We start from the raw sequence: 11,100 nt of genomic DNA on the forward strand, positions 1-11,100 counted from the left end.
TTGAGTTCAATGAAATGAAAAATGAAAGAAAGTTTGCAAAAATGCATCAAAAGAAAAGAGGAGCAAAATAGACTCCTAAAGCTTCAAATACAAGGCACCCTCGTTACTAATTGGGGTGACTTTGAAAATGTTCAAAAAGAAATTCAAAAAGTTGTCAAGTATTGAAATGCCAAAAATCAAAAGAAATGGCAAAGAAAGTGTTCTCAAATGTCAAATGCCAATGAAATTGGGGGGAAAACAAAAATAAAAGCAAACTCCCAAAGTGAAACTCAAATATCTATCGATCCCTTTATCCATCATATCCATTTTTGTGCATGGTAGAGAGGGGACAACCCTTCTTCTTGTCTAGGCAAGAGGGGGAATTCCGCGATCCTCCAGTGTTTCTAACACCATAGGGATTCTATTCTTGACAAAAGCATTTAACGATTGAGGACAAAGGTACCCTAGCTTGACACATTTTGGAGGTGATTTATTGGTATCCTTCTCGGCTTAGTAGTTTGAACAAATTGCATCTATGAAGGATTGTGTACCCTTGAATTGCTTCCCTTGTAGATAATTTCCGCCACTTAGATGAGGAAAGTGGCTATTCTTTTTGTAGATGCATCCATTATGTGTTTTTGTGTGCTTAAAGTTTGGATGTGTCGCCATTTTGGCAAGACCCACCTTGCCTTGCAAGAAGGCATCCTACCTCATGGTTGTCTTGTTGTGAGTTGAAGGGGCGGAGTGAGACCCGCTAATTGTCTCATATCGGCTATTATTATTAGGTTAGGTTAGTATTGGTCCTAGTCTTTGTCACCTCTTTACTCGGGACGAGCAAAGGTTCGGTTTGGGGATATTTGATGTGACCATAATTGGCGCATATTTAGCACCCGAATTACCATTGTTTCCATGCTTTTTAGTGCCTATTTGGGTCATTTCTTATCTTTAGTTCTTTGTTCTGCATATTCTTTGAGATTTTGATCCCTTGGTAGGAAAGGAGTAAGAATCTTGCATTTTCATGGCAAAACAAGGCTAAATTGATCATATTCAATGACCAAGCATCAAGGAGAGACAAGACTAGAAGGCCTTTGTACATAGTATAGTAGAAGAGCATTGTTGAGAAAGGATCCTTGAGTCCCCAAGGAAATCCCCAAGGAATTCATGAAGAAAAGGGAAGAAAAGAAGAAGAAAAGATGCTGCCAGACAATCCGAACGGATTGTACACAATCCGTCCGTCCGCCCAAGCCCAATCCGAGCGTCCCTCAAAGGAATCCGCTCGGATTCCCCCTCGCCAATCCGAGCATCTTGCCCAAGGATCCGCTCGGATTCTCCAGCCGAGATCCGGCCGTCCCGACTCCCATCCGCACGGATTTCAGTACAGCACGTTTTCATTCTTCAAGCTACGATAAGAGAAGCCCTTCTCTCGGAGAATACCGGAGTCTCCTTGCTCAACTTAAAAAGTGTAATTACTAGTTTAGCCCTTAGTTAGCCCTAATGCATTCTCCCTAATTTTCACTATAAATACCCCATTAGTCTAATTAGAGGAGCATGTTCTTCTTATCAATAATTAGTGTAGTTAATATTAATCAAATCTCTCTTCAATATTGTAATCAAATATTAATCAAGTTTTAATCCAAGTTTTAGTTCTTTAATCTCTCTCTTGTTCTTACTTTATTTTGGGTAATTGAAGATTATTTGGGTTATTATTGGGAGATTGACAACCTCTCAATCTAGGATTCAAGTACTTCTATTATTCTTGCTTTATTATTGGAATCATTAGTAGGTATAATCTCTTATTCGTTTTTTAATTATTGCTAATTACTTTCATTTATTCATCATGTTTCATTATGTTAGTATGATTGACAACCTTTCTAGCATGATCAATATGATAATGAGTGAGTAGTCTCTTAGCTAGGGTTTAATGGGTGATTAGGGGAAACCAACATGGGGAATGATTCATGCTTAAATCAATATGCTTTCATATCTTATTTGCTTGCTTGTTTTGATCTTAATACATGCACATGTTATATTTGATGAAATGCTAAGCCTATGAATCCTTGCATTTACTATCATCTTCTATCCTTTCAACTTGACTTGTAAGACATAACCCAACTCGAGTCTTGTTAGACCATGCATGTGTTAAGTAGGAAAGATTAAGTCGACTTGTAGGTGTTGTACAATCTAATCGATTCGGCTCCGGGACCCAAACTTTCCTAGGATTGTAAGATATAACCCAACCCAATCCATCACAACAATAATTGCTTGCTTATAATTTGAGAACATGTTTGTATGATCATATCCCATGATTCCCCTATGAACCCATGACACCCTAGTGCTTTTAATCAATTGTTTACACCCCTTATTTTATTTACCTTGTTAGTTTATTTTCATTGCTACCTTAGTTTAGTAACCTTCTACATCAACCCAATTTGTGACACCCCCTAGACACCACTAGTTACAATAGAATCCTCATTTCAATACCCGTCCCTTGGGATCCGACCTTTACTTGCCTCTTTACTAATTGTAGAGTTGTTTGTGAAGTATAAATTGTGTTTTGTATCGACCATTGACCAACGACCACATATGCTTAATTTGTGAAACGAAATGGCCTCGATCAAGAACATGGATGATGGTTGTATGGTTTCAAGGGTCACCTTGGAATAAACGGTAGCCAAGGAGTTATCACAACACAAGGTACTCTTGACTAGGCCTTAATCCATGGGTCAAAGGATACTAGCATGACACATCCTAGGGTGTTTTACAAGTATTCTAACAAGCAAAGTCTTAAGAAGAAAAAACATCTACTAGGGCCTATGTACACTTGTCAAGCTTTCCTAATAGAAGGTTTCGCAAAAATTTTCATGCAAACTATATGCCGTGATGCAACTAACATTTATACAACCTAATGCATATGCTTCTACCAACTAGTATGCCAAATAATCTAGATGCAAGTCTTAGATTCATATTGTTTATACCGCATTAATCAAAATAAAGCCACATAGTCATTAACATAAAGAGGAAAAATGAGATTGGAAAGATCATACCATGTGGTCTTCAATATCCTCATGTCTCGGATGTGGCGTAGTCGATCAATGTGAACAAAGATGAACAAACACAATATATACAAAACAATATATATACAAGACTACACTACAAAGAGAAATGAACTTGTTTTTGGATTTTCAATTTTTCAAATTTTTTTGGTTTTTATGTTTATGAAACAAAAAGACATGTTTTTGTATTTTCAAAACAATTCAATTTTTATGTGTTTTTGGAATATAAATTCCCATCCCCCACTTTATTTTGGACATTGTCCTCAATGTACTGGTAGGAGTAGGAATCAAAAAGAAAGTACATGTTTTTTGGATTTTTGAATAAATGCAATGATATGAATGAATGCATGCTCTAACTAAATGCGATTCTATATATATATATATATATATATATATATATATATATATATATATATATATATATATATATATATATATATATATATATATATATATATATATATATATATATATATATATATATATAACAAATGAATTCAATCTAGACTATACTATATGATGCATGTGTTTTTGTTATGGCGGAGAGCATAATTTAGATTAGCTCCCAATGCATATGCATGGACTTCCCCAAATCAAAATAGACATTATTTCTAATGTCAAGAATTTCGGGGGAGTTCATGCACATGGAATGCAATGCATGAAACTAAAAATTGTCATTTTGGATTTTTCAATTCGGGAATAATAAAAATGAACACCTTAATGATGACAAGGTGCTAGTCCTCCAATGTTGCTAGGACTCCTTAAAATGATCAAGATAAAAGAAAAACAAGAGAAGTAGACAAACCATAAGGGAGGTGTAAGAATGTAGAAGCCTCCAAAAGTTTGCTAGTCCTCACCCATCGTATCATCATTATCATCTTCTTCCTCGCTTGAGGCATCATCAACCTCCATAGATGTGGATACATGTCCACTCTCACTTTCACTTTCTTGTTCTTCCTCACTTTCTTCTTCTTCTTGAACTTCTTCTTCTTCTTCTTCTTCTTGGTCACCACTCTCATTAACAACCATTTCCTCTCCACCCGGTCTACCACCACTAGAAGTGCTAGGAAAGAATACTTCCCTATCCGCCCAACTAGGCAAAGGACAAGATGGGTCAAGAAGTCCTTGCCTAGCTAGATGTAGGAGGGGCGGATATTGGGCCTTGTAAGCATCAACTCTATCATTGTAAGCTTGTTTATCCATTTCCCTCATGAGTAGAGTCAAGTAATCATTTCCCGCCTTGGCATCTTTGGGGTTGAACTCGTGGTACTCAAATGGGTAAGGTAGGGTGATAATGGAGGAGGAGGGCTCGGCAATTTCGTCCCCTTGGTGTTGAATGATGTACTTGGTCTCTTCGGAGAGTGGGAGAAGGTAGTTCGGTCGATGAACATTCAATCGGCAAATTTTTCTAGGCAAAGTGAAGGATCTAGCTTCATTTGTCAACCACCCAAACATGTTGTCAGGAGTATTGTTCTTGACCCACTTAAACTTTAGAATCATGGTGGGCAAATCGATAAGATGGCCACCTTTTACCGGTGCATAAGTGTTGTTCTTGTTGAAATCCCGGTTAAAATGCTTAGCCAAATAGGTAACTAGTCCTATATTGACAATAAAAGCCGTGCCTTCTTTGCCACAATCAACATTAAGCCATCGATCAACCAAAAGTCGTAAAGCATTGTATGGCTTGGTAAATTCTCTCCCAATGTTCAAAGCCGACTCAAGAAGGATAAAATCGAGTTTGGTAAGATGATTTGTGCCATTTCTAGCTGTCATAGTATTCCCAATGACCTTATGACATACTCTAATGCCCGGATGGTGGACTAAGAGAGCACGACAATCATGAAAACGTGTGAATTTCCTTCCGGAAATTGCCATCCAAAGAGGAGCGTGGTCATACTTGGTAGGCATCTTTGTTAATTTCGCACTATCACTAAAGCCAAATATCTTACCCAATTCGTCATAAGATAAGCATCGATCAACATTTTCAAGACGAAATTCATGATGGTTCGAGTCTCCACCCTTGTGACTTTCAAAGAACTCAAAATTCCAAAGTTAGGGAGGGGTATGTCAATTCTTGCATTCTAAACAATTTAATTAACCCCATAGACTCGAAAAAGGTCTTAGTTTGTTCAAAGACACCCAACTTTGACAATGCATCTTCACAAATAAACTTAGTAGGCATGATGGTTTTCTTAGCAAAGAGAATGAATTTCTCCCTATGGGAGTCGGAAGTGGAAATGATCGGATAATTGTTCAATGACCGGTGTTGAAGAAGTAGTAGCTTCCATATGGCGATTTTGTTCTTGAATCTCCGACCTTGCCTCATGAATTACCAAAGCCTTTGATACTTGTTTTGCTTGAAGAGAATAATTGCCTTTTGGAAAGTGTCTTCTTTTGGGGTGCCTTGTTTTCACCTTTTGTTCTTGCCATTCTCCCTTGCTTAATTTCACCAATGAAAGATTAAAATCTTCGATTTCTAGTAATGCCCAAATCGATTTAGGATGAATGAATTTGCTTTGTATCCTAAAAATCGACTCAAAACTTGAAGATTTTGGTGTTTGAATCACTTGTTGTTGCAAAAAGAGTGATTAATTTTTGTTGTGAGGAAGTTTGGATTTGATTTGGTTGAGGAAATTTGTTTTTGTTGATGGAGAGGAAGAGGGTTTTGGGGTTTGGGTAGTGTTTGTGTTTTGAAAGAATGAAAATGAATGGGAAATGAGGGTTTAAAGAGAACCATTAGTTTTGAATTTGCAGGGGGAGACGAGCGGACCAGGGGTCGGGACGCTCGGATTCTTCAGAAAATGGGTTCAGAAAAAGACGCCACAGGACGAGCGGACCACAGGAAAGACGAGCGGATTCCTTGAGCTGAGACGAGCGTCTTTTGCTTAGGACGCTCAGATTCCTTTCCAGGGAAGTGTTAGTAATTATTTGATTATGTGAATAGGAGGAGGATTCGTAGAAGAGCGTTTTTGAGACAGCTGTTAGATCGTATGCTGCATGTGATTGCATTTCAGGTAGGGTTTTCCCTACTCAGTATTAATTACATGATTTGTGGTAATTGTGCTGTAGTTAGTGATCTCGATTGTCTCAGACGATTGTTAAGTTGTATTGTGATTGCTGATTGCTTGTCTGTGTTCTTCGGGGCGTGTCCCTGGCTGAGTGAAGTCACTTGCGGGAGTGGCTTCACGCCCATGATTCGCCTTCTGTGGAACCCGGCACAGAAGGGATGTGCACATTAATAGACGTGGGTTATCGCTCGATGGAGATGAGCGGGGATTTGGTGGGTACGGCTCTGGTCCCCCACTTGCGGTGTGGAGTATCTGTTGCGATGGGTACTCTGGCAGGGCTACACACTTTAGTGTTCAGTCAGTTACGTGGAGATTGTTCATGAAGACCGGGGTTTGATGTGACGATTGTGCTTTTTGGTAATTGTTGTATTGTAACTTGTTTTGTGTAATTAGTATTGACCCCGTTTAATTGTTTTAAAAACTGTGGTGATCCATTCAGGGATGGTGAGCAGTTATTGATCAGGTTTGACAAGAGGATTTTGGGCTAGCTGGGATGTGTCACCACGAGCTGATTAGAGTCTTCCGCTATCATACTTTAGTTGTTTGGGACCTTTGGTTTTTGAGAACATGTACTGTACCTTTTATCAGTTTGGTTTTGGACTTGTAATCACTTTAAACAGTTTGGCTATTTAAATTATGTTTCTTTATTGTCATTTGATTATCATTGCCTCGGGAAACCGAGTTGGTGACGTTCTTATACCTGAGTGGTCCTGGTAAGGCACTTGGAGTATGGGGGTGTCACAAAGTGGTATCAGAGTGACGATCCTGAAACCTGTAACCAATGAATCTATTGAACATAGGGATTTAATTAAAATGAACCCGGGGTAAAAGTTGTAGGAGCTAATGCAAAGGCTTGGGAGACGTCCTAAAGTCGCGAACTCGTCCTGCAATTTTGAACCGGTCAGATGGGGGTACGTGTCAAGGTCGTAAGTGTAATCTTTTGTTCTGTATGTGTACCTAATAGCATGTGTTTTGAACTATTGGATGTTGGATGTGGAGAATTGGGAGTATGGATAGTAGTTGGAAGGGATGTGTTTGCATGTTGAATTGAATGAAAAGTATGTTGCGTGTTTATAATGTGGCATTTTAATAACATGAGTAGATTGTTTTGTCGATTACATGAAGAATTGCGTAGATATGCATGCGTATTTATAAATATAATGTTGGAATTATAAAGGTTGCATAGTAAGTTTGGGGAAGTGAGCTAACATGCGGCTAGTGTATACGAGTCTGCATGACTCGATCGAGTGGGGGGCACTCGATCGAGTAGGTGAGGTGCTCGATCGAGCAGACCTGACTCGATCGAGGGGTTAGTTTGATGTTTTTCTGGTCAGAATCGTATTTTTGGGTGCTCGATCGAGTACATAGGGGTACTCGATCGAGTAGGGGTCACTCGGTCGAGTGGCTGGTCAGCTCGGTCAAGTATGTTTGAGATCAGAAGGTCTGTCTGGGGTATGGAGTCGGGGCACTCGATCGAGTATGTTAGGCACGCGATCGAGTAGCCTCAACTCAATCGAGTAAGTTATGGTACTCGATCGAGTGGGGTCTGTGCAGGTTATATACGTGTTCTGAGTTATAGTATGTATGTTTATGTCTACCTTTTCTTATATAGTTTCAAGATGCCGCCTAAGAGAAATGCCTTGTATGTTAGAGCTGAGAGCATGACCACAGATGATATAGTTATGATGTTGGAGCACCAAGATGCTCTTAGGGAAGCTTTAAAGAGAGTGGGGAAGGATAAGGATTTTGATCATTCGAAGATTAGTCTCTACATAGCAAGGTTTAACCCAAAAGAGTACATGGGGACTGGGGAGCCAATTCTTCTGGATAATTGTCATAGAGAGATGGAGAACATCCTGGATTTGGTGCACTTCCCGGATGAGATGAAAGTGGAACAAGCTGCGTTCTACTTGAGGGAGGCAGCAGGTGAGTGGTGGGACAAGGTAAAGGTGAACACTAGGGATATGCATGCGAGGCAGGGGTTACCTACTATTCCTTGGGAAGAGTTTAGAAAGGCTATGAGGCGAGAGTTCGTGCCGGAGCATGTGAGGAGTAAGCTGAGAGAGGAGTTCGATGGGTTTAAGATGACATCTGACATGACGGTGGCTGAGTACTACCGACAGTTTAATGAGAAGGCTAGCTATGCTGAGGATATGGGATTGAGTGATGAGAACCTAGCTCTGAGGTTTGAGAAGGGGTTGACCCACAAGATAATGGAGAAGTTACCTGGAGGAGTTCTTACGGATGTTAAGGAAACTTATGAGAGAGCTGGGAGGGCTGAGCGGCTAGTGGAGATGGCCAGAGAGAGAGGTGCTGAGAAGAGAAAGGCTGAGAGTGAGGGAGGTGGCCAATCCAACTATAAGAAGGGTAACCACAGTCAGGCGAGATCATATTCATCGGGCTCGGGGTTTAGTGCTGGGGCTTCTTTCGGGAGAGGCCGTGGTAGTGGTGGGAGTAGCTGGGGTATGACCTGCTACAACTGTGGTGGTACGGGCCACAAGAGATTTGAGTGCACCAGTGCGGTGAGTGGAGGTTTTCAGAGGTCGGGACAGGCGAACTTTTTGCAGGGTCCTGCACAGAGTTATGCGAGCAACAGACCAGCTGGGTCATGGAATAACAGGGGAGGTCAGAGCAACAACGGTGGGGGCAACCGCAATGGCGGTAACTCTTATCAGAAACCTGCTACGAACACCAACAACAACCAGGGGTCAGGTGCTAAACCAGCTACTTCAGCTAGTACTTGTCCGAGAGGTGGGCGAGAAGACCATGGGCAAGTTTCATGATGGAGAAGAAAGCAGCTGAGGACGACGCTCATGTTATCACTGGTACTTTTCTTGTTAACGGTGTTTATACCTTTGTTTTGTTTGATTCGGGGGCATCACAGTCATTTGTATGTTCGAGTTATGTTAAACAGTTGGGTCTGAGAGAGTATAAGTCTGTAAGAGAGGAAGTTTTTATACCTTCGGGTGAGTCTGTATCGTGTGGGAGGTTGTATGGAGATGTATCCATGATAGTTGGGCAAGTTGATCTACCTGTAGACTTGCTAGAGTTTCCTTTAGGCGGTTTTGAGATGTTAGTGAGGATGGATTGGTTGGGAAGGTACAAAGCTAAGATAGACTGTCATCAAAAGAAAGTGTCTCTAAGGGGTCCAAAGGGCGTTAGTGTGTCTTATCGTGGGTTTTTTGTCAAACCCAAAGTTAAGTTGATTGCAGCTGTGACCTTGAAGTCTTATCTCAGAAAGGCGTGCCCGATGATCTGGTGCCATGTGAGAGATGACAGGATGGAGAGTCCGACAGTTGATCATATACCAGTTGTGGGGGAGTTTTCAGATGTCTTTCCAGATGAGATTCCGGGGTTGCCACCGAAGAGGGAGATAGATTTCAATGTTGAGCTGAAACCAGGGACGGGGCCAATCTCTAAGGCACCGTACCGGATGGGTCCTAAGGAGTTGGAGGAGCTCAGGAAGCTTCTAGATGATCTGATAGAGAGGGGATACATTAGACCGAGTGTATCACCGTGGGGAGCACCAGTTCTTTTTGTGAAAAAGAAAGATGGGAGACTGAGGTTGTGCATAGATTACAGGGAGTTGAACCGAGTGACAGTGAAGAACAAGTATCCTTTGCCAAGGATAGATGACCTGTTTGATCAGTTGAGTGGTGCAGCAGTCTTTTCCAAAATTGATCAGAGATCGGGGTACCATCAGGTTAAGATTAGAGAGGAGGACATACCAAAGACATTTTTCACGTCGAGGTATGGCCATTATGAGTATATGGTGATGCCGTTTGGGTTATCTAATGCACCTACTGTGTTTATGAATTTGATGAAGAGAGTCTTCAGTCAGTTTTTGGACAAGTTTGTAGTGGTTTTCATCGATTACATCTTAGTCTATTCTAAGACTAAGGAGGAGCATGAGGAGCATCTCAGGATTGTGTTGCAGACTTTGAGGGAGCATGAGTTGTATGCCAAGTTGTCCAAGTGTGAGTTCTAGTTAGAGAAGGCTGCCTTTCTGGGGCATGTGATTTCAAAGGAAGGGGTAGCTGTGGATCCTGCAAAGATTGAGGCAGTTACCAAGTGGGAAGCACCAAAGAACGTAGCTGAGATCAGGAGTTTCTTGGGTTTAGCAAGATATTACAGACGGTTCGTGAAAGATTTCTCCAAGATTGCTAGACCTATGACAGCTTTGATGAGGAAAGAGAACAGATTTCATTGGGATGAAAGTTGTGAGACGGCGTTCCGGACATTAAAGAAGCGTTTGACCACAGCTCCAATCTTAGCATTGCCTGAAAGGAGTCAGAATTTTGAGGTTTACATAGATGCCTCAAAGAATGGGTTGGGATGTGTGTTGATACGGAACAGTAAAGTGATTGCCTATGCTTCTAGGCAATTGAAGCCTTATGAGGAGAACTATCCTACACACGATCTGGAGTTGGGTGCAGTTGTGTTTGCTCTCAAGATTTGGAGACATTACCTTTATGGGGCGACCTTTAAGGTATTTTCTGATCACAAGAGTCTCAAGTACATCTTCACTCAAAAGGAGTTTAACATGAGACAGAGGAGGTGGATGGAGTTGATTGGCGATTATGACATTGATATTATCTACCATGAAGGGAAAGCCAATGTGGTTGCAGATGCTTTGAGCAGGAAGAGTGTACATTCTTTGTGCACAGCTATATCCTTGATGAGGTTGAGATATGAAGTTGGGAAGTTTGGGATACATATGATCCAGAAAGGGGATGCCATGGGGGATTTGACAGTGCAGCCTGATCTATATGATGATATTTGAGGTAAACAGGTGTTAGATTCCAAGATGGTGGAGTGGAGAGTTGGAGTAGAGAAAGGGACAGCATCTAGATTCTCTATTCATACAGACGGTAGTTTGAGGTTTGATGGGAGATGGTGTGTCCCTAATGATGAGGAGCTGAAAAAGACAATCATGACAGAGGCACACTGTACATCATATTCGGTACATCCAGGTGGTGACAAGCTATACAAGGATTTAA

Source organism: Silene latifolia, chromosome 11, assembly GCF_048544455.1.
Source record: "Silene latifolia isolate original U9 population chromosome 11, ASM4854445v1, whole genome shotgun sequence".
NCBI classification, from domain to species: domain Eukaryota; kingdom Viridiplantae; phylum Streptophyta; class Magnoliopsida; order Caryophyllales; family Caryophyllaceae; genus Silene; species Silene latifolia.